Consider the following 22,696-nt stretch of genomic DNA (forward strand, 5'->3'; position numbering starts at 1 on the left):
TTTCTCAAAGGGAAGAACGGTGGGGCAGGGCAGGATTTGCATCATTTAGATGTTCGACATACAGGCAAAACGATGCTAGATCGCAGTGCTTAAGACGCTTTGATTTCAGAAGGTGCTTCTCCGAGGTGTAGGTTTCTCAGGAGTAAAATTTTGAGAAGAACCTCGAAGTGCATTGAACTCTTGATTAAACGTCACCTCCTTTCGCACCTTGAAAACTCTAGTATGACTTTTATCTCGGATATAGAAACATCACTCTATAAATTACACAAGTAAACTCTCAAATGTGTACTGTTTATACAAAACAATTGCATTAATTTGCAGAAAACTTGAAAACTCGGCTACTCCAGTCCGAGTCTCTGGCGTGTCTCACCAGGACCACCACAACCACCTCCCAGCCGTGTCTTTCTTTCTCTGCCCTTGTCCTTCTGTAGCCCATATTCTACATATCAGACAAGACATCTTGAAAAAACTGTGATTCTCATCAAGTTTAAGTGCTTCCAGGACATTGCATTACACTTGGAATAAACCCCAGCCTCTCTCCTGGGGCCTGGATATGTAGCCTGCCCTTCTTGTGAAACTCGTTGGGTACCACGGTTTCTCTTTCTCACGATGCCCCCGCCCCACAGGCTGCCCAGTGTCCCATGAACAAGCCAACTTCGTGTTTCTTTGCATCTGCGATTTCCTTTCTTGGGGGGATGACTGGTTCTCTACAAATTTAAATGTCTGGTTCCAAATGTCTGGTCTGCATTCAAAGTCATCACCCGGAGAGACCTTTCCTGGAACGTTGAATCCAAAACAAGCTCCCCATCCCCCATCTTCTCATCCTGCCTTACTTTTATTTATAGCACTTAACAATACTGAAAAATACAGAATAGAGTTATTTTGTTTACAAGGTCATTTTTTTTAAACTCCCTCAATAGGAACTCAACTCCCCAAGGGCAAGGACTTTACCTTATTCAGAGTCCACGATCTCTGACAGTGCCTGTCACAAAAATAAGTCCTCGAAGAAAGCTGTGTGGACTGATGAGTGAAGGAGAGAACTAGTTTCCCATGAGATTTCACGCGCTGCATCTGCTTATGGAAGAAGGAGTGCTGACGGAGGGAAAATGTGGCTATTTTTCTGACTCCCTGGGCTTCCCTTAGGCACAATCTCAAATCTTGCTCTTTTGTGAGCAGATGAAGACACGGTCTGTGATACTTGGGAGCTACTGTAACCATCGAGGCGAGGGCAGGAAAGAGCTTCGATGCCCGTGATAAGTGTGGAGAGAAAACTCCGGAGCACAGTCACGCGTCCCTCTGGGCAGAGCTCTTGATGGAGTCTCTTTAATCATCCCGTTCCTTGCGCAGAGGGAAGGGCTTTGGGCTCAGAATCACATTTGGACTCAAGTCCTATTCTTGTTCCCCAGAAGCCCCTGCACAGGTGGGCTTGTTTCCTCACCTGTGAAGTGGGGATGCTAACAGAAAGAGCTAGTAATTTTGCTGAGTCCTTACTGGATGCCAAGCGCCAGGTAAACATTTGCATGCACTGTTTTGCTTAGTTCTTATGTCATCCCTATGATGCGAGTGTGATCGTTACATCCTCACCCCCTGCCATGTACAGGTGTGGATCCCCAAGGTGAAGCGGGATTTGGTCATTAGGGAAGGGGCATATAGGTAGCCAGTGCCAGGGCTGGGACTGAAGCCTCATGAACTTGAGACTCAGGGTCTTAATGGATGTGCTGCGTGGCTTCAGTATGACTGGGAGGGCAAAATGCCGTAACTATGTAGCTCTAACTGAATTTATCACTCTCCTGTAATTGTCGTGAACACATACCGCCTCCGCCGTGAGACTGGAGGGTCTCAAGGTCACAAACGTGCCTTTTATCCATCTTTGTGTCTCTAGGATCCAACACAGAGCCTGGCTCATCAAAGATCTTTTTTAATAGCTCTCTGTCTCTCCTTCGTCACTCCCTTCCATGCCTTCTTTCTCCTCTGACGACAAAATTACAAACGTTACATTTGACCCACAGGGTCATCACCAAGACACGCCTGTGGAAGGACTGAGAAGCAGAGCGTGTCCCGGGCACCCTCTGCAAGTTTCCCTCTGTCCCCTCCGGCTGCTCTGCCTCCCACAATCCAGCTTTACCAAGGACTTTGATTCCGGGCAGGTTAGGGAGAGGGCTATGTTTAGAACACAGCTGTAAGTAGGCAGGGGTTTTACCGTTCCAGGAAGCATCGTGAGGTCCATCTGAAGCACAGGGCTTGGCCTCATTAACTGCACCAGGCGAGGGAACGAGACCGCTGGCCACTGGTGTATTTACTCAGTGGCGTTAATTTCTCAGAAAGGGGAGAGAGAGCTCTGTGGTTCAGGACCAAGAGGTGCGGATTCAACAAATACTATAGAATACACAAGGTTTAGAAAATATAGATTTTTTTAGTGCCACCTACTGTTGAAGTTCCTATTTATTTGTATGGTTCTGTATTAGGGCCCCAGAGGGAATGTAAACAGCTCTTCTCAGCTGTGTGCTTTTTGTTTATCAATGTTGTACGTTTATGATTTGTGCAATATGTGATTTCTCTTTGGGTACTTTTATTTATATGGATGGTAAATAATACTGCAGGAGTCCACACAGCAGGATGCGTTCATCCTTCTTGGCGGACAGAGAACCGCTCCTGGTTTTGCAGATAGAAGGGATGACATTTCAAGAACGTTTAATGGCAGTGCCTTGGACCAGAGGATCGGCCAGTCCTGAGCAAGACTGATGAACATAGGCCAAACCTCAAAATTCCCTCATTAACTTGGTAATCAGAAGCGGATTATGTGGAAGCACACTGGAAAGAAAACAAGACAGTAGGCTGATACTTCAAACTAAAAATAAGCTGAGGGAGTTTTGACTTGTTTACCTTGGCTGTCCTCTGCCCTTTGAATGACCTTGACTGGGTAGCCAGTTGGGATCCTTAAGGCTGGTCTCCTATTCCCTAAGCAAGTACGACTTTCACTGCCGTTAGTGGACGCTGAATATTAGACAAAGAGAAATTGTGCCAAACCATCTGCTTTTTTGCTCATTTCTCTTCTTGAACTAAAAATGGCCATGACTTGGGGAGTGAAAATGGAGACACTCTGTGGCAGAAAGGTACAAATTATAGGAAGAAGTGAAGGGAGTCACTTCTCTCTGTTGGGATTTGCTGGCGTGATTTAAAATTCTTCAAATTCCACAGATAACTTTTGAGCAAGCCTCCCCATCCAAGGCACTCTGCACAGAGTTGTAAGGGTGGATGGAGGGCTAGACGTGGCCCAGGACTGTGCTCTGATTTAAAGGACGAGGAAACAGGTGTCTTGAAAGATAAAGGGGACAGCTTTAGGTGGCCTTCCTAACCAGCAGCATGACTGAGACTTGAACCCATTTCCCCTAATTCTTAATGTTCTCCAGTTCTCACCACCATTTCTCAACATCACCATCACTGATGTTCAAACCCACACGTGAAGTCCTTCAGCAGGCAAATAGCAAAACACAGATTTTTGTACTCTTATTCCATTAGTCTTTCCACCTTCCACCGTCATATTTTTGTTGGACATTTTTTAAACAATAAATAAGAAAACGTATAAAGTAAAATCGTCCCATTGCGCCTTCTTGCCTCTAGACCCTACTCTGCAAAAGGACATCCTAATTTCTGGTCTCAGAGTGAAACTTTTCATGGAAATAGTGAGTCATAAGTTGAACCACAGTAAGAGTCCCAAGGCATTGCACTGATGGAATTTATTTTTCAGAGGTTTTCTTATTTTTTTTTTTTTTCTGGAAGGAAACAACTTGGCAACCAGAAATTAACACAACATTGTAAACCAACTCTACTTCAGTAAGAATAAATTAATTTAAAAAAAAAAAACTTTATTTTTGCTTGCTGCAGGAGCAATGTGCTGATATACATTAAACAGAAGGGATCCTAATGCCAAGGGTGTTCCTGGCTGGAGGGCAGGAAATACTGCAAGCTGCCTTTTTATGGGTCTCGTGCTGGTTAAGCAAATTCCCCTATCTCTCAAAAGGGTGAACTTAACTTCAAGAGGAAAAAGCACTGGGGAAATAAAGTTTCACGTGGGCAACCGGGCAGAAGGCTGTGTGATTTTATAGCTGGCCCTTGAAAAGTCTTTGAGCTGAATATATCACTGGCACCATGGAGGAGCCACGCTGAAAGTCGCTCAGCCAATGGTTCTGATGAGAGGCTCCCAATTGCCCGAACCTGGGAGAGCCTTGGCAGACTTAACAGCAAGCAGTTGCTGAATATGGTCCCCCCTCAGGGACCAAAGCAATATGCAGACACTGCCCACAGCATTCCACTCCCACCACCAGGCCTCCGGAAGCACTTGTGAGGGAAAGGGAGCGAGAGAGTTACCCTGCTTTTTACAGTTAGAGATGCCTTTCTTATACTAGGACCTCCTGAGACACACGGACTTTCTCTAACTGCCGTTAGTGCCAGCAGCAGAAGTACCAGCAGGGGAGTTGTCTAGCTGGAACTGGGCTGAGGTGCTCCAGTTTATTTTAGATTAATGGGCTGCTCTGGTTTCGTTCCCAGAGTTCCCATCAGTAGATGCAGGCATTTCTTCAGTCCTGAAATCACCACACCTGCCCTGGGTTTCCAGTATGACTGTGCACACAGGATGTCAGCTTTCATTTACCTGGAGCATCTTTCTGGAACACAAGGCTTGTCTTTATTTAGGGATAAAAACCAAAGGATGAAAAGGCAGCAGTATCCTATGGGGAGACTGACCAAAACTTGTCAGTGTATTTGTAGAAAGTCCTTGCATAACTTCAAGAATACAATTTATTCTCAAGTCACTGCAACTAGATAATGCTTGACCATAAGTAAATAATGCTAAACAACGAATTCCTGCTGAAGGAATTTTGCAAGGATGCAGTTATGAAGCTCCAGGAATATGTCAGCATCACTCACGAGGTGCCCGGTATAGGAAGCTGTCCACCTCACTGAGAGGCTGGAGGCCAGTGTTCTAGTCCCAGCTTCCTGGGGGCTGGAACCCAAATTGATGGGTCCCGTCAACACAGGGAAATTATAAAGAGATATGTTCTCAAGTGTTTTTTTTTTCCCCTAGCTATAAATTTCTGTGTAGATAGACAATATCCAGTCAGATTCAATTTTTTGGAGATGAAGTGAAAATTTTTCAGGAAACACTTTGATATTTCCACCACCCCCTCCTGAACATTGACTTTCTTAAGAATCCTCCAAAGATGTGAAAATTCAAACATGAAATTCTTTTATTAAAAACTTAACTGTTCCTCTTCAAGTAGCACACAGGACCTGGAAACATTAGTTTAATTATTTCAAGGGGCCACGCTGTAAGTAAGGATTGGCTAGTACATGAGCTGGTTAGGACATGAAATCATCCTGGTGCGTTTAATTCAGTGGCGCAGCGAGCAGTGACTTCTTGATCAATGGTTTCACATGAAGCACTTTTAATGTTGGTCTCTGGAACAATAAAGATTAGGTACAATTAGAATATCATTAGCATTTTAACTTGCAGAACGCTCTTCGCCTTCTTGTAGCTTCGTTATTTTAACTGGAAAAAAGGCATCAAACAAAGGCATGACATTGAGAAAACAAGACATTGCAACTTTGCCACGGATTCTTGAACAAAAACAGAAATGATGCGTTTTCCTTTTGCCACCAGGCATGGATTGCTCATTAAACAGAGGTTCCTAGCATTGCTGGAAGCTGTTTGTTACAACAAAATTCATCTGCCTTATGGGAGAACTGGTAGTGTACTAAATACCACAAATGCTGAGTGTCCCTGCTGGCTCTGGGGTGGAGATTTTAAGCTGTGCTGGACTGGGGCTTCTTTTTTTTTTTTTTTTAATATATATATATTTTTGAGGGTGGGTAATTAGGTTTATTTATTTATTTTTGGAGGAGGCACTGGGGATTGAACCTAGGACCTCGCGCATGCTAAGCAAGCGCTCTGCCATTTGAGCTATATCCTCCCCCCTTGGGGCTTCTTAATGGGCTGTTCAGAGAGACCAAGTCTGAGACTCACTGTGAAAAACTTTTTCTTTTAGATTGAATTGATTTTTTAAAAATTGCATTGAAGTGATTTTTGCAGAAGTTTTCTTATCGGACTTAGCAGACTGTTGCATGAGAACACTGATTCTAGTAAGTCATAAACTCGTATTCGCTTCAGTGACCCACCAGTAGTTTTCCGGTTTGGGGTCCTGAGCTTTCCCGGTGAGGTCAAGTTCATCGCGGGAGGATGGGCTTTCCTGCTGTAGTCTGACCCCCGGTGACACTTTGAACATATCCAGACCTAAAAAGGCAAAATTTTTTTTTTTTTTTAAGAAGGAAGACTATAGTTTCGCTCCTGTAGAGTTGATTTTCAGCTTCCCACCACATAGCTTTGGTCTTAATAGCTAGTTTTCTATAGGAAGGTGGGAATTTCTTCACAGAACAGGAGCCAGGAAGGCCAGGCAGCCGAAAGTGTCCATCAGATGTGACTGGAATCCACATATCGGTAGCGTGCTCCCTGGTCCTTCAATTCCTGCATCACATGAGCTGAGTCTCTCTTCCCTCCAAGTCACCCTTGAATCAAAACTCCATTTTTCAACTGTTCTCATGGATACCTCACTCATAGACACTGGGGGGTCTGAAGAAGACTTTAGATGCCTTCTGCCCACCTTCCACCCATCTCCCTCCCAGAAGCAAGACAGATTTCTTGTCCATTGCACCTCTGCCCCCCAACATCATGAACCAAGGGTCCTCCCAGAAATAGGGCGGGGGTGTTTGTGGGCTTGTCAAAGAAGTTCCCCCAAATGAACACAGTGTCCTCTCTTTCCAAGAATACTTCTGATGAGTAGAAATTTGGCTGATCTTAGCCCAAATATTTATTTCCTCTGAGTCATCTCAAAATGAAGATAGTGGAAAAATCAGGGGCTTTCAAATTATACATGTCTGCGTTCAAATTCTAGGTTGCTAGCTGGTAAAAATTAGTTATCCTCGGTAATTCAGTGTAATAAGCAGTAAATGGTACACCAACCAGGTAAGATACGGACTCCCAGAAAGAGGCGAGCTGTGTCTCCCTCCCCTCCCCCTTGTTTTTATTACGTGCCTCGCTCAGCGTCTTCCTGGAGCCCGGGACATGTTTACGTGTTTGACGGACTGAAACCTGTTTGAAATGAACTTTGGAAGAGTGACTTCTTTTTCCCGGAGGGACTTTATAGAAAGACTCCTCTGTTATGAAAAGAGAATTAAAAAGAATCTGAAAAAAATATATATATGTATGTATATGAATAACTGAATCGCTTTGCTGTGTACCTGAAACCAACGTTGTAAATTGACTACACTTCAATAAGAAAGAAGAATTAAAAAAGAATAGAAAAGAGAGTTAACTTGAGTTTTTAAAAAATTATTTATTTTTATTATTAATTTTAAAGTAACTTTATTATTAATATTTTCGTTATTAAGTAATAACATATTTATTATTTTTAATGGAAGTACTGGGGATGGAACCAGGACCTCATGATGCATGCTAAGCACACGCTCTACCCCTGAGCTATACCCTCCCCCCAACTTGAGTTTTAAGTGGACATTTTAGTGGTGGTTTTGAGAGCTGACATACGAAATTTGAAACTGAAGGGAGAACCAGGCAGGGGATGGAGAAATGTTGGTGGGGAGGCTGGATCAGGGAAATGGTGGGAAGATCACATTAAGATGATTACTTGGGGGTTTGAAGAAGATAAAATATCTGTCTAACCTCAGTCTTCTGCTACAAATTTGCTCTCCTCTTTGTAGACGCATAGTCTCCCCAAAGTTTAATTGCACCGAGGTAATTTCCAAAGTTAGCTGCTTCTCACCTTCATGTTTAAAAGCTTGGAATGCTCCCCATTGTAAAACCCAATAAAAACAAAGAGCTTGGTTTCCATCTAGCTTGTTTTCCTAGCTAAATTTCTCCCAGTGAGTGTGGATTCAATTTATAGACGGTGTTATTTCTTCAGTAGCCCCCAAGTCTATAAAAACCACAAGAGGGGAACCCTCCTGCTCCAGGTGGTAAGATGCAAAGGCAGCCCCCTACCTGACCTGTTTTCATTTCATCTTGGATTGTTTACCTCATTTTGCTCCTCCCACGTGAAGTGGAAACTGCTGGTGCTGCTGAGAGAAGCCAGCCAAACTGTAGGGGTTCAACCTTTAACTCTGTCCTGCGTCGGTGAGAAAAATAAATTCAAACTTATTTTTCTCTTGTGTGGAATTAGCTTTGTTCCCGTCCCCTCCGCTCCTCCCTGGTATATGCCACATATATTTTACATCTCGAATTTTGCTGTCTCTGACCTCTTCTTTGGCTAGGAAAAGACAATGTAGACTGTTAGCTACATGCTAATTTTCATTCTCCGAGCTTTTCCAACTCTAAGCCACAGATCGCCACCCCCCCACCTTGTGTCGACAAGAGCTTCAAAGCCCCAAGGGAGAGCGAGAGAAGGAAGAGTGCGGTGAGAGTTTAGGGGCAGAACCCAGAGCGTCCCAAAGGCTCACACTCTGGGTTTCTCCGGCTGCGCCAATCCCGGTCCAGTTTTCATGGAGCAGATACGCCTTTTCAAAGAAACGAGGCAGCCTTCTGTACCCAGAAGATGCTTTTGCTGTGATTCCGGAACCGATGGGGTGTGGATCGAATAGAAAAGGGAAAGACTGTAAGTGAAAGCGCAGTGAGAGGTCGGGGAGGGTGGGAGGTGGGCACAGCTCCCCTCTTGCCTGCCCGGCTCGCCGACAGCAGGCAGGTGCGCTGCGAGGCCTGTACCCCACCTCCTGTGAGATGGGTTCCGTTCTTCCCCGCAACGCTCTTCCATTACACGATGGAGTTAAAGTTCGGACGAGTTGAGTAACTTGCCCCAAATCACCGGCCCATTAGGAGGTAGATGGATTTCAACCTGAATCTGCTGTTTCCATGACAGTCTCCTCTTTCTTGGGTAGGATTGAGAAAGGATTAAAAAATAAAGAAGAAAAAAGACTAAAAAACTAAAATTTCATCAGATAATGACTACATTGGGATATTTAATATTTTTTTAAAATGTTGTCTATATATATAGTATTAAAATTGAAAAAGTCCAGTAAGATGTAAAAGAAAAGAAATAGAAATGATTTGTAATCTCAGTATCCAAAATAATCACTGTTAATTTTCAGTACATTTCCTTCCAGGACTTAAAATTTTCTTTTGGTACTCAGCTATGTGTTTATATACACATATACTTACAAAACTGAAGTCATTTTTTTTTTTTTTACTATTTTTTTGTTAATCTATGATTTTTTTTTTAATTTATTTCAGAGGTTTTTTTTTAGTTGAAATATAGTCAGTTTTCAATGTTGTGTCAGTTTCTGGTGTACAGCACAATGCTTCAGTCATACATGAACATACATATATTTGTTTTCATATTCTTTTTCACTGTAAGTTACTACAAGGTATAGAATATAGTCCCCTGTGCTATACAGTGTAAACTTGTTGTTTATTTTATATATAGTAGTTAGTATTTGCAAATCTCTAACTCCCACTTTATCCCTTCCCATCCCCTTCCTCCCTGGTAACCATAAGTTTGTTTTCTATGTCTATGAGTCTCTTTTTGCTTTGTAAATAAATTCGTTAGTGTCTTCTTTTTTCTTTTTTTCTTTTTTTACATTCCACAGTTGAGTAATATCATGTGGTATTTATCTTTCTCTTTCTGGTTTACGTCACTTAGAACAACGATTTCTAGATCCATCCATGTTGCTGAAATGGCATTATTTTATCTTTTTTGTGGCTGAGTAGTATTCCATTGTATAAGTATACCACAACTAATTTTTCTTTAACCCTCATCTGCAATGCCACATCCTCAGAAATGCTCTCTCTGACTTTCCTAACTAAAATTGAGTTATTTTCTATTATATCCCTGATGTTCTTTGTTCATAATGCTTTGTAAATCAGATTTTGTATTTATCATGTTTTCTTGTTCCTTGTTTTTTATCTTCCTCCTCTCCTCAAATGTGGGGGCTAGGAAATTGTTGGCTTTTTTTTATGTTTAATTTTGTGAATCCCTCCTTCCTGGCATGGTGCCCGGGACACAGGATGTGTTCAGCAAAACTTTTTCGATTGAATAAATTGCTCAATTATTTAACATCATCTTATAAAAGAGTATGCATAGAAAAAGGAAATTTTTTCACAATATAGTAAGTAAAAGTAAGCAGATTACAAATGGATGGCCTCACCAGGAGTTCGAGATTTAAAGATAATATTATATATAAAATAGATAAACAGTAAGTCTACACTGTATAATGCAGATAGGTATATAGCACGGGGAGGGGAGTATTTGGGTTTTATTTATTATTATTTTTTTAATGGAGGTACAAGGGATTGAACCTAGGAGCTCATGTGTGCTAAGCACTCATTCTACCACCGAGCAACACCTACCCCCCGCCATTGCATCATTCCTTCTAAATTAAAGGGTTTGGAAATATTTTATAATCGAGTTCTGGTTTCTGGACAGTATTGAATAAGAATTCTTTCACTTTTGTTCCTGTGTTCCTTTTAACATTTCTTCCTGTTTACTTTCTTCCTAAAGGGAGGAAAATACTCTGTCCATCAGGAGTGAATTTAGTTATATTTTACACTGTCCCATAAAGTATATGCTACTGAATTGTGAGCTGTCACAGTGCCTCGTCTTAAAGTATTTCCAATTCTCGAACTCCCAATTTAGCCCTTCCCACCCCTTGTCCCCAGTCTGGTAACCATAAGTTTGTTTTAACCACAAGTTCATATGTATAGCACAGGGAACTCTATTCAATATCTTATAACCTACAATGAAAATGAAAGAGAATATGAAAAGAAAAAAAGCATTTTTTTCCCTTGGTCCCAAAAAAGAAAACGAGATAATCACATCTCTGCCTTTAGTTTGTACATGAGCCTATGTGCATAGAGAAAGTGCTTTGTACATGCATGAGGTTTGTTCCACGCAGGGTAGATTTTTGTAGACGGGGAATGTTTTGTGATACAGGCAGGAGGAGAGTCACAGAGAGGCTCAGGGGTGCGCCTGCTCCCAGCATCATCCCCACATGGTACCTCCCTGCGTGGCATCAGTACTGCAGACAGGGAGCCCCTGTGCCTATGGAGGGAATTCCTGTGTCAACATCCTGGGGTCCTGTGACAGGCAGTGGGTAGAGTCTGTTTAGAGCAAACGGCCATTCTTGCTTCGTATGGTCCAGAAATGGAGGTAAATCTTCTATTAGAAGAGTCCTCATCCTTTCTGGAAGACAATGTTCCTGGGCTGACCAAGGGATGAACGCATCTGAGGACAGAGGCATGGAGGAGCTGGGTGGGGCCGCGCTCATGATGGAATTTCTGGCAGAGACGGCTGATCGCCGCCCAGAGCCATTCTCGTCTTCCTGGAAGATGGTATCGCTGCTCTAAATATTTTCTGTCCTTCTGAGTTTGGATTCCCAGAAGGCGACCCTGAAGCAAGGATTCAAGTGCCAGCAGTTTATTTGGGGAGTGATTGCCCAGAAAGACAAACGTGGGAATGAAAAGCAAGACAGAAGCAGGACAGAAGCCAGCGCGGGGCGTGGTACAACGCAGGTTCCCGGGGAGGGCGGCTGGGACGCCATCTCACCCCCGGGCATCTGGGGGACGAGGGAGCCGGCATGTTTACTGGTGGAGGGCTGCCCTAGAGGCAGTGGGAGGAGGCATCGATTTCCTGGCATTATGGGCCTGTTCTAAACATGGACAAGGAATGCTCCATGCTGGCCGCTGGATCTGAGGCTGACTTGTCCTGAAATCACAAGGTCAAGGGAATGTTTCGGGGAGGAAGGGGGGCTCACTGCATCATCTTGACCCTCCATGTGAAAGGAGTGTGCATCCTGTCCCGTCAGCTCTGAGCTTGAATATGTCCTGCTTCATCTTTGTTACCGAGTCCAAACTCATTCTGCTCGCCTCATGACAGGCCAGTAAATCAGGAGACAAGGTGTTGGGGCAAGGAATAGCGACTTTATTTGGAAAGCCAGCAGACTGAGAAGATGGCAGACAATATCCTGGAGAACCATCTTCCCCAAGTCATAATTCAGGCTCCTTTTATACTAAGAAGGGGAAGGGGTGAGGCCGATTGTTGCAAACTTGTTGGTGTCAAGCCTTTGTGCTTACAGCTGTCCGTGTGGGCCAGGTCACGATGTTCCTGTAAACCTCCAACAAGGCAGGGTTATTTTCTACTCTGCAACTTTTTATCTCTATACGAATGGGAAGGTGTTATACCCTTAAAGGTCAGAGCCTTGAGAATGGGCTGTCCTGTTATCCGTTAGGGGACCACGCTGGGACATGTGCACAACGGTTGTGGGTGGACAGGAAGAAGGAGCTGGGACAGTAAGATGCCGGCTTAGCTGCTAATGGCCTGAGACGCCCACCCATGGTTGGCTGAGGGTGTCACATAGCAGGGCTCTGGTAGGGAACCTCCTGGTGTCTGCCCGTCAGTGTACGAGATCCTTCAGGACTATGGGGGCTTTCTCCCCATCATTTGTGTAGCAGTCCTGCCCGTAATTGTTTGTGGCAAAATGTGAGGTATTTTGTCATGATCGTCCCCCTCCTCCTGGTCTCCCCGTGCAGATGGAGTTGTCTTGAGTGCCTTCTGCAGAATTCTGATGGAAAGCCCGGAGCCCAAGGACATGGGGAACTTGGTGACAAATAGCTTCGTGTCCTTGACCATCAAAAGAACGCTTGTTCTGCAAACAGCTGAGCTGACCCCGGGCGGGGATGGGTGCTTTATCCATGCTGGAGCTCACCTTTCCTTCTGTGAGCTCAGCCTGCAGCTGCTGGGCTGACGGGCTGTAAAAGCGTCCACGCGATTGTCCAAACGTAAAATAAACCTCCTTTTCCAGGGCCCATTAATCACTTGCCAAAAAAAATGACCACATTTGCTGAGTAAAGAAAACCTCAATAAATTTTGGAAAGCAGAAATTATGAAATCAATCTTGTTTGACTCGTCGGCAGTCCGACTTTAAAAGGTTTGAATTCAATCTTCTCAACAAGTTCGTAAATGTCATGGGGGAAAAAAAGTGAGGGGGCTACTTCTCCAGATTTAAAAAGGCTTAAGTGACTGGGCAAAAAATGAAGTGTTGCTCTGTTTTAGATTCTGATTCAAATAAACCAACTGGGAAAAAGAAAAAAAAATTGAAACAGTTGTGTCAAATTGATGACGGACTAAGTATCAGATGACAGGGGAATTGTCACTTTTGTTAGAGAGATAAAGGCAACCCAGTCTTTCTTCTGTAACTTAAAGCTCCTAGTAAAAAAACGCTCATCCAGAGGGAGGCAGAGTATTTGTCCAGAGAATCCGCATCACGGTGCAGCCCTGCCGTGACTCCAGCGCCACCTGTAACCATAGTTAACAGTACATGTTCCAGCCAGGCAGGTGTACTTACAGGTCCTCACGCACTCTCCTCCTTCAGAATCCGGTGCCTTTGCAGAAGCTGTTCCCAGGAGTTTGCCTGCAAACCTTCAACCCTTCCCCTAGCAGGACCTTCCCTGGAGACTCGGCTCAAAACTGCCTCCCTCGGCAAATGCGGCACGTGGGTCCCTGTGTTCTCACGTTCGTCCCTGTGTTCTCACATTCTCATAACACTGCCTTTATTCAACTGTATTTAGTTCTTGGAGCATCTGTCTTTCCTCACTGTGCCCTGCGTATCTGGCCAGCTGGGGTGCCAGTCTGCCCATTTCCTTCAAAACTGCCTTTACTATCTCCATTTTCTCACTTTTCTTTACTCCATAATCTGGTTTTTTTTTTTTTTTATAGAAATATAGTCGGTTTACACTGTTGTGTCAATTTCTGGTGTGCAGCACATCATGTTTCAGTCATGCATATACATACCTGTCTTCTTTTTCATATTCTTTTTCATTAGAGGTTACTACAAGATATTGAACACAGTTCCCTGTGCTGTACAGTAGGACCTTGCTGTTTATCTATGTAATCTATTTTAATAGTGTTCTCTGGGACACTAAGAGTGGTCTCTAAATTTCCTAATCTTGCTTGACTCTGTGTAGAATTTGACAGTGATTTCATCAATGCTTCCGTAATGAATTGGGAGTTCATTTTTTTCATTGTCTCCCTTTGACCTGTCTCAACAGAGCTTTCTCGTACAAGCAGATGATGGAAACAGAGGCTTGTGGTCCATGAGTTCGTTTTCGAAAGTGATTCTTTCTAAACATGAGTCCGAAGGGCGTCAAGGATTTTTCGTCGACAGAGGATTAAGTGGTGACGAGTGGAGAGAGGCCTCTGATCAACAACCGGTGCGGAGTGTAGCCCCAGGTCCTGAGTCACGGACCCCACAGGAACTGATCCTGCCAGCATCCCCTCGGATGAGCTGGGAGGCGGATCCATCCACAGTGCAACCATGACTGGCAGCCCCGATGGACACCTGGAGCCCATGAGAGGAGCCCGCTAAGGCACACCTGGGTTCCCGACCTGCAGAAGCTTTGGGATGGTGGATGTGGCTGGTTCAAGCCACTGAGGCTTGGGGAAATGCGATGTACAGCAGTCGAGAACTAATACAAAGGTCACTGCTGTGGTCTAAGTAAAACCTGGTCACGGCTTGAACCAAGGGGCAGCAGCAGAGGTGACGGGAGGTGGTCAGCTGTGGCTTTGAAAACAGAGTCAGGAAGATATGAGAAAAAGAAAGGCCCAAGGGGCACTTACGTGGGGCTTTAAGTGGCACCGGGGACAGCTGGCCACCGGGTGTACCGTCCCTGTGGCCTCTGCAGGAGTGGGCTTGGGCCAGGTGGCAGCTGGCTTCGCTCTAAGGGAAGGATGCTGACCCCCTCTTACTCCCCCTTTTACGGGGCAAGAGTGAGAGCAGTCTTAGGATAAACAGATCTCCCAGGCACCCAGCGGTCTGAGGTCTCAGACAGAGATGTTTACAGAAACTCGCGAGGAAGGACAACGTTACGGAAAGCTTTGTTCTGCTGTGATCCCTCTTACTCTAAAGGAAGCAGCTCAAGAGAAGTTATTTTTAAGACGGAAGCAAGAACCATAGATTTTTATGCTGATGGGAACAGTGCGGTTGAGGGGGAAAGTCTGATGAGAAAAGGGAGAGTTGCTGGAATGCAGTCTGTGTCTAAAGACTCGGGTGGGACCTGGTGCACGAGTTTGGTGTCATGTTCCCTCATTCTCGGCATGTTTTCCCGGCAAAGCAGGAGCAAGAAAGCCAAACTAACTGCTTGCCTTAGACTGTGGCGCCCAGGAGAGGACTCACCTTGTCCAAAAGAGTCACTTTTTAGACAGCCCAACCTCCAGCCAGTGGTCGACAGGTCAGAAATGTGGACGCAGCATTGCCAGATCTCCTAATTTTCAAAAGAAGCCTGTAACCCTGATTATTTTGCGTGAGAGCTCCTGATTTTTCAATGCCCTCAACGAATTCAGAATTAAATTTTAAAAAAGCAATCTGCAGGCCAAAGCACACGAGCAGATTGAATGGGAGCGTGGTCTTTGCCCTGGGTCATCACTGTTTTAGTTAGCCTCTAATTCTCCACACAGTGGCTGGAGTGAGTTTTTAAAACACAGATCTGATTGTTACAAGGAGGACCCTGTGACAAGGCCCTGAGTGGCTTTTTCTGGCGCAGTGGGTGGAGCTTCGACTCTGAGAAAGAGCATCTCCACCGCTGTGCCTGAGTGAGCAGCCCCACCTGTCCCCTGGGCCCCGCTCCTCTGAGACTGGGCACTGCGGCCCGCGGGACCCCTCCCTGTCCTCGACAGCGCCAGCTTCCAGGCGTGGCAACTGCTTCTCTCCCTCTTCCACCGACTTCAGTTTCTACTAACTCTTCAGTTCTTTTCCTTATTTCCTTGTTCCCCTAGGCTGCCTGTCCCAGCCCCCTCCCACTACGCCACTCGAAGACCAGATCTTTGCTAGGAACCCTCTTAAGCTCTCATCACTGCTCGCATGGCCTCTAACAGCCCGGGGTACCCTCTGCTACATCTGCCTTGTTTCTAAATCCCCTGGACTCCGCGATGTCTGGGGCCAAGGGCCGTCTCCATTTGTCCGCTGAGTCAGCCAAGGGACTTCTCCGTGACAGGCCTCGAGTGCATCCCTGGTAACAGTTGGTGTTGTCCAGGGCTGGACACCAGCTGTCTCTCTTGAGCTCTTTACAGCTCTTCTCCCAATCGCCGGGTGTCGGGATGTTGCCTGGCCCCTCACATTCAACATGCACCCTGCCCCGTCTTGTTCCCCTTCTCCACCGATGCCACCAGAGCCCGCTCAGCCACATGGACCCAGGGACTGAGGGCCCTCTCATCTCTCACAGCAGGCGTCTGATGCTCTTGAGTGTTTTCATGACCGTCTCTCAAGTTAAGTTGTTGTTGTCCTTCCCGTTATGACCATCTCAGATAAAAGCCTCCTTAAGCCTCCCCTGTACTATTTATCTCCACTCAGATACATCTCCCCGGAGCTACCGTTCGCTCATCTCTGCCTTCTGATCTACTCCCAACCCTGCTGGCAAACCCAGCGCGTTCTCCTCTGTTTCAGATGCTTCACTGACTCCGTCTGGACGTTAGGTCTGGTTCAAATCCCGTAAGAACCTCCTGCCCTTCAGTTTCCACACATTCATCATCCAGCCGAGCTTACAGTTCTTCTAACTTCCCACCACCCTGCCCCATCTTACACATTATGCTCTAAAACTCAAGCCTCTTAGGGTATCCTGAACACCCCTTGTGTACCATGTTCTAAATGCATTCACGCCTACGGTTGCTTCTCCCCAAATGCTGTTGAATATCTCTGGAGGAGCCACTATTCGTCTTCCAAATTCAGCTCAAGTACCCCCCAAGAAGAGGCAGGAATCACTTCTTTCGTATTTCCCTGTAAGAGCTACTCACTTCCTCTGAGCCCCGTTTGATGATTGTTTGTATTTCTGTTACTTGTACACCTGTTTCTTCCTCTAGACTCTGAGGTCTTTGAGAACAGGGACGAGACTCCCCTAATCTCTGCTGTCCCATGGGCGGACACAGCACCTGATGCCCACAGTCATTGGTGGACATCGTTTGAATGAATGAGTTGTGTCCATTCTTTGTTGCATGCAGCTTGAACGTACCATTGATTCCAAGTGCGCGGCATACCCACATTTATATTTAAAGCAGGTACTAAACCATTTAGTGTTTGATTTACAAGGAAATGATTAAACAGAAAGGACCTACTGCCTTGATCTTGAAGGCAGCAAGCTCATGTCTACTGCAGGGTCGCCAGGAATGTCTGAGTAAAATTAGAGATCACTTCTTCCCTCCTAAAGTGTTTTGCCTTCTAACCTTCTCCCTTATTCACTCTGTTCTCTAACAGACTCATAGAAACTTTGATCAGCTCTAATCTTTAAAGTAAAATCGAGACTCTGTGTTTGAACTCTTGGTCTAAAAGGAATGACTACTGATGAGAGCAGGAGGATAGAACGTTTGAAATTGACTCTGTTTCACAGAACGTCTAACGTAGGTTCCGTGTGACCAGGGATGACTTAACTTCACACTTCCTTTTAGAGAAGAGGAAAGCAAAGCCCTCAGACCCGGCCCGAGGCTCCGGGGCTGACCAGTTCCAGAGCAGTCTTCCGTCCTGCCACTCACAAATTCCCGTAAGATGTGAGCTAGGGAAGTGCAAACCGTTAACCCAACCACATTTCCGGAGGGAACCCTTGGCACTGGAATACCGTACAGGACTTCGAAGAATACATCTCCAGTGGTGCAGTTTTGCACACAACGTGTGGGAAACTTACATGATGGTTAATTACAGGCACGTCGTGAATCTGGACGACCCTAGGGTGAGTTGAGGCCAACAAAGCCAGGCTGACTTTTCATCTTTCTTTCTGCTTGGAACCTCAGAGGGTCTAGATGAGTGAGCACACAGAACCAGTTCTTGTTTTCACATGGGGGGCTCACATGGCGGTGCATTGTGGGAAATTCCCGTTGTCACAAGGAGGGTCTGGGAGGCGCCCTTCCTCCTTTCAGATGAACGACACGTACCGTGGGTGTCCTTCGATGGTCTTGCACCGCTGATGCCTGAAGTGCTGTAAATGGGGGTGAAAAGGGCCGACAAGAACTTGGAGTTGTGGCTTATCATCAGAACTGGCCTTGCTAACCGCAGAGAACCGAAAACCGCGCATTTTGCCGATCTCAGTCCCTGTCTGGGATCTGCACCCCCGGCCTCATAATCAGAAGTAACAGCATTAATAATCTTCTGACAAACACCTTCCCAAAGCTCTTTTTACTTTCCTGCAGCTTCCTTTTTAATTTCCATAGATACTTTCCCCGTGTTTTCCCTCTGGAGTTTGAGTTTGGAAACAAAAATGATAAACGTCAAATACTAATTGGATGTGCGGCACTGGGAAACATGCATACTTTCATTTCTTCAGTAAAGAAGCTACAGTAAAACTCTCACTGCCATCTATGGATACGGGGACCGAGGCAAAGAGAGTTTGTCTCATTTGCCAGGGGTCACGACAACTAGTAACTGTGTTCCAGTGGACCACACGGCCCTATCTTCAAGAAGCATTTTTTTCCAGTTGGGAGCTAGAGGTGTGTAGCAGGTAGGAACTTCGCTTCACCAACTCAGGTGTGCAAAAAAACCTGACTTCAGTTTTCCATCGAGAACGCAATTTCCACTCGAAACCCCCCATCTGGCCTCCTCTCCACAAATCTGCCAGACAGGTTTCACTATCTCCATTTCCCAATGGAGGAAAATTGAAGTCTGGAGAGTTAAAATGACTTGTTCAGACTCACCCTGCGTGAGGAGGAGGGTAGAGCTCAGCGTCAGGACGCGTGCCTAGCATGCGCGATGTACTGGGTTCAATCCCCAGTACCTCCATTAAAAATAAATAATAAGTAAACCTAATTACTCTCCCCCAACCCAAACTTACTCCGCATAATGTGTTCCTGACCTAGAAGGGTGCCAGAGGAATAGACACTGATCATATACAAATTCTTCCAAAAAATTAGAATAAAAGGGACACTTTCCCTTTCCTGTTAAGAAGCTAGGATTCCCAAACTGGATGAGGACTATAAAAGAAAGAAAATCTTCTGCTCACTTCACTGATGACAATAGATGCAGAAATTTTACATACAGTATTAACTAACTAACAATCTAAAGGGGTATTAAAAATGCATCATGACCAGTTAGGGCCTATTCCAGGAATGGAAAGAAAGTTTAACATTGGGAGATCTGTTAATCACCTCCAGGGTTGGCATCGAGGGTGTAAGATCTATGCGGCGTGAACTGGCAGGGCTGAGTGCCTCCTCACATTTTGTGCTGTAAGTAAGTGACTCACTTGTTTTGTCTTACTCCTGGCTCTGATGACCCCATTAGGAATTAAGGAAAAAATTTACATGAGTATCTCACCTGCTATTCGATTTGTATTTGATTGAGAAAAAATGTAAATGGACAACTTGGTGGTAGTTTTTAAAACTGCCAACACATTTTTTGACTCTTTGCATCGAGAATTAGGATCCATGTTCTCTTTCCTTAAATCTGGCCGCTGTGGCTGGGTCTTTTAACCTTGGCCACGTCAATGTTTGGGCCACAGATTCTTTGCTGTAGGGGCTGTCCTGTGCATTGCTGAAATTTAGCAGCGTCCCTGGGCTCCAGTCACTAGTGCCAGCAGCCACCCAGCCCCGGCTGTGCAAACCAAAAGTATACGCAGGCATTGCTGAATGTTCTGTTGGGGCAAACGTGCCCCTAGTTTGAGAACCACTGCAGTGGCAGAAATGAGGTTACGAGATGTCTGAAACTAGGCTGTAAAAGGCCACTTAGAATTCTGGTCCTCTTGGGACACTCATTCTGGGAGAAACCAACTGTTCTGGACATCCAGCCGTTCTGGAGATGCTCTGTGTGTACATCGTAGGTGACAATCCCCGCTGAGCCCAGGTGACAGCCCCGGTTGAGTCTTACCCAAATTCTTCACCCTCAAATCTGTAAAATATGAAAATTGTTGTTGTTTCACTAACTTTGGGGTGGGTGGCGTGTTAATCCAGCAATGGTCACTGAAACAGCATCACTGGAAAATGGGAGGACTAGCGTTTATGAAACAAACAGGCTTTACTGAAATTCCCTGGGTCTCTTATCAGATGCGTGGCAGGCAGGGGTAGGTGAGCTCTCCGCTCTCAGGCTGGGCGTGTGCTCGTGGCATGTTGAGAATTCTCACTGAGTTGGCATCCCAAACCTGTTCTGATCCTTTTTTTTTTTTTTCTCAAGAGAAAATATTTTAAAGATGTAAGAGTTTAAGGAACATCTGGTTTGTGGGAAAATTATAAGAACGTGCGTTTCCCTCCCCCCTTCCATCACTCCCACACTGCAGCATCCTTGGGGTCTCAGACCTTAGGAACAAAATTAGAACAATGGCTAATATGGTTGCTCTGTGGTGGAGGCAGGCAGGGGCGCCAGCTTGGGCTTGATGAAGAAGGAGCAGCACGTGTGAAAGGACGGCATCCCTAGAGGACAGAAGAATTGGGAGAATGCAGGAAGAGGGCACGGCGGTTCCCAGATACGCTGAATTAGGCTCACACCGCGAGGTGGCAGGAAAATGAATGTTTGCTTTTCCTGGCTTAGTATTTGCTTAGTGATAGTTCAGCGTTTCTAAAAGATACATGCCTTGGCTGGGGCTCTCTCCGGCTCCCTCTGCAATATTTAATTTTACAGAGAGGAAGGCTCTGATGGTAAAATAGTTGTTCTCTTTTTGTAACCAAGCAGGACCGTGTGGGGTCTTCCCAGGACAGACCCCTCCCCATCTCCCCTGCTGCAGCTGCTCTCTGAAGGACCCAGGTCGTAGCACCTCATGCAGATGTCCTGAGTTTTTCAGAGGCTAAAAAGCAACACCAAAGGTAAGAAATTCACTAATTGATGATTGAGAACACGTGGCCCCCAGACCATCTGGTGGTGGGGGGAGGTGTTGGTAGAGTTGACCGCCCTGTTACCTTGACACCAACCAATCAGAGAACTGCGCACTAGCTGATCACCGCCCTGTGACCCCTGACCCTCACCTGGCCTTTAAATAGGCTTTGCTGACACCCTTCGAGGAGTTCAGGGTTTTCTTGGGCGCGAACAGCTCCGTCCTCCTTGCTCAGCCCTGAAGTAAACCTTCCTCTGCTCCAGACTCCCAACAGTTCGGTTTGTTTGGCGTCATGAACTTGCTTTCAGTAACATTTTCAGTGATGGCTTACTTCGTTTTCTACTCAAAAGAGAATGACCCTCCAAGGTAAGATTTGAAACACAGAAATACGTCTGTGTTCATCTGGCCCAGGTCTGTGATGAGTTCTTGGCATATTTTCATGATTTTACAAAACACTCCTGGGATGCACATGACATGACCTGGGGGTTCCGTTTTTCTCCCTGGCCCCTGACGAACACAGGGAGAAGCTAGTTCCAAATGACGCCCAGCTCGGACCTAGATACTACATGTTACGATTGGATACATTTTTTCTTTCTTTAGAGTGTGTTGATTGACTTTACAGTTTAGGTCAGCAAGCTTTTAGAGGAAATAGGATATAAAATTCTAGAAAAAGCAAAACTGACATAGTAGGGGGAAAAAAAGCAGACGGGGGATGTCTTGGGCCACGGATGGGAGATGTTGACTGCAGAGGGGCAGGCAGGAACTTTCTCCTCTGATAGAAATATTCCAAATCATGATTTGTGTGATGGTGCCATAGGTGGAGATACTTGTCAAAGGCCACTGAGCTGCATACGTGAAACAGAGCATTTTATTGCATGTGAATTACCCTAGGGCCAGTAGCAGCTAATATGTACAAGGTCTTGTCCATGTGCTGTGATTTCTACGACTCTTCCCTCCTGTCTCACTGCATTTATTCCTCTGAGTACGGCTGTGAGGAAGGATTCTCCCTTCTCCCGTGTGTGTTTCTTTATTCGTTATTTGTCTGCCTCAGGGTGGACTCGTGAATGTTTGTTCACGGGTTAAAGTCCCGGTTTCATTGCTACAATTTTGCTTTTAGTATTTTCTAGTTGGGGCTACGAAGGTTTCCATCAGGTGGGCTCCTGTGTTCTTTTATTAAGTTTCCCCCGAACTTTTTGAGCATTCTCTTTGTGGCATCTGGGATGTTCGAGGCTAACTTTGTATTTACAGTGCCCCAGCCCTAGCATTAATCGCTTCTCCAAGGACCATGTTTCCTCCCGTTTGAATTTGAATATGGTGCTTTTTTTTTTTTTTCTTTTTTGAGTGTTTCTTTTATTTATAAAAGGGGAAGGGTATATAGCTCAGTGGTAGAGCACGTGCCTAACATGCATGAGGTCCTGGGTTCAATCCCCAGTACCTCCATTAGGATAACTAACTAACTAAATAAAAACCTAATTACCTTCTCCTGCCAAAAAACCCACACAAAATCTTAAAAAAAAAAGTATAGTTGATTTACAGTGTTGTGTTAATTTCTGGTGTACAGTATAATTCATATAGTAACATTCAGTTATACATTTATATGCATTCTTTTTTATTATAGGTTCACAAGATACTGTATATAGTTCCCTGCGCTACACAATAGGACCTTGTTCTTTATCTTTACATTCCTTCTTTTACATAAAGTGTTAACGTGCTGTAAACAGTTTTTGCGGGCTTTGCATTTTTTCACGTAGGAGTAGGTCCTGGAAATCACTCCTCATTAGTTCACTGAGATTCCCCTCATTTTACAGCTTTTTCACGGCTGTTTAGCATTCCATTCCCTTCATCTCTGCACCACGACTGACACGGCTA

General features: G+C 45.2%; 1 non-coding gene across 1 annotated transcript; it reads left to right on the top strand.

Annotated features, from left to right (window-relative positions):
- Nucleotides 1-22,191: 22,191 nt before the first annotated feature.
- TRNAV-AAC (transfer RNA valine (anticodon AAC)) lies at nucleotides 22,192-22,267 on the top strand. The gene has a single exon. It is a non-coding gene; the product is annotated as a tRNA-Val (tRNA).
- The last annotated feature ends 429 nt before the right edge of the window (nucleotides 22,268-22,696 follow it).

This window comes from Camelus bactrianus, chromosome 17 (assembly GCF_048773025.1).
Source record: "Camelus bactrianus isolate YW-2024 breed Bactrian camel chromosome 17, ASM4877302v1, whole genome shotgun sequence".
Classification (NCBI taxonomy): domain Eukaryota; kingdom Metazoa; phylum Chordata; class Mammalia; order Artiodactyla; family Camelidae; genus Camelus; species Camelus bactrianus.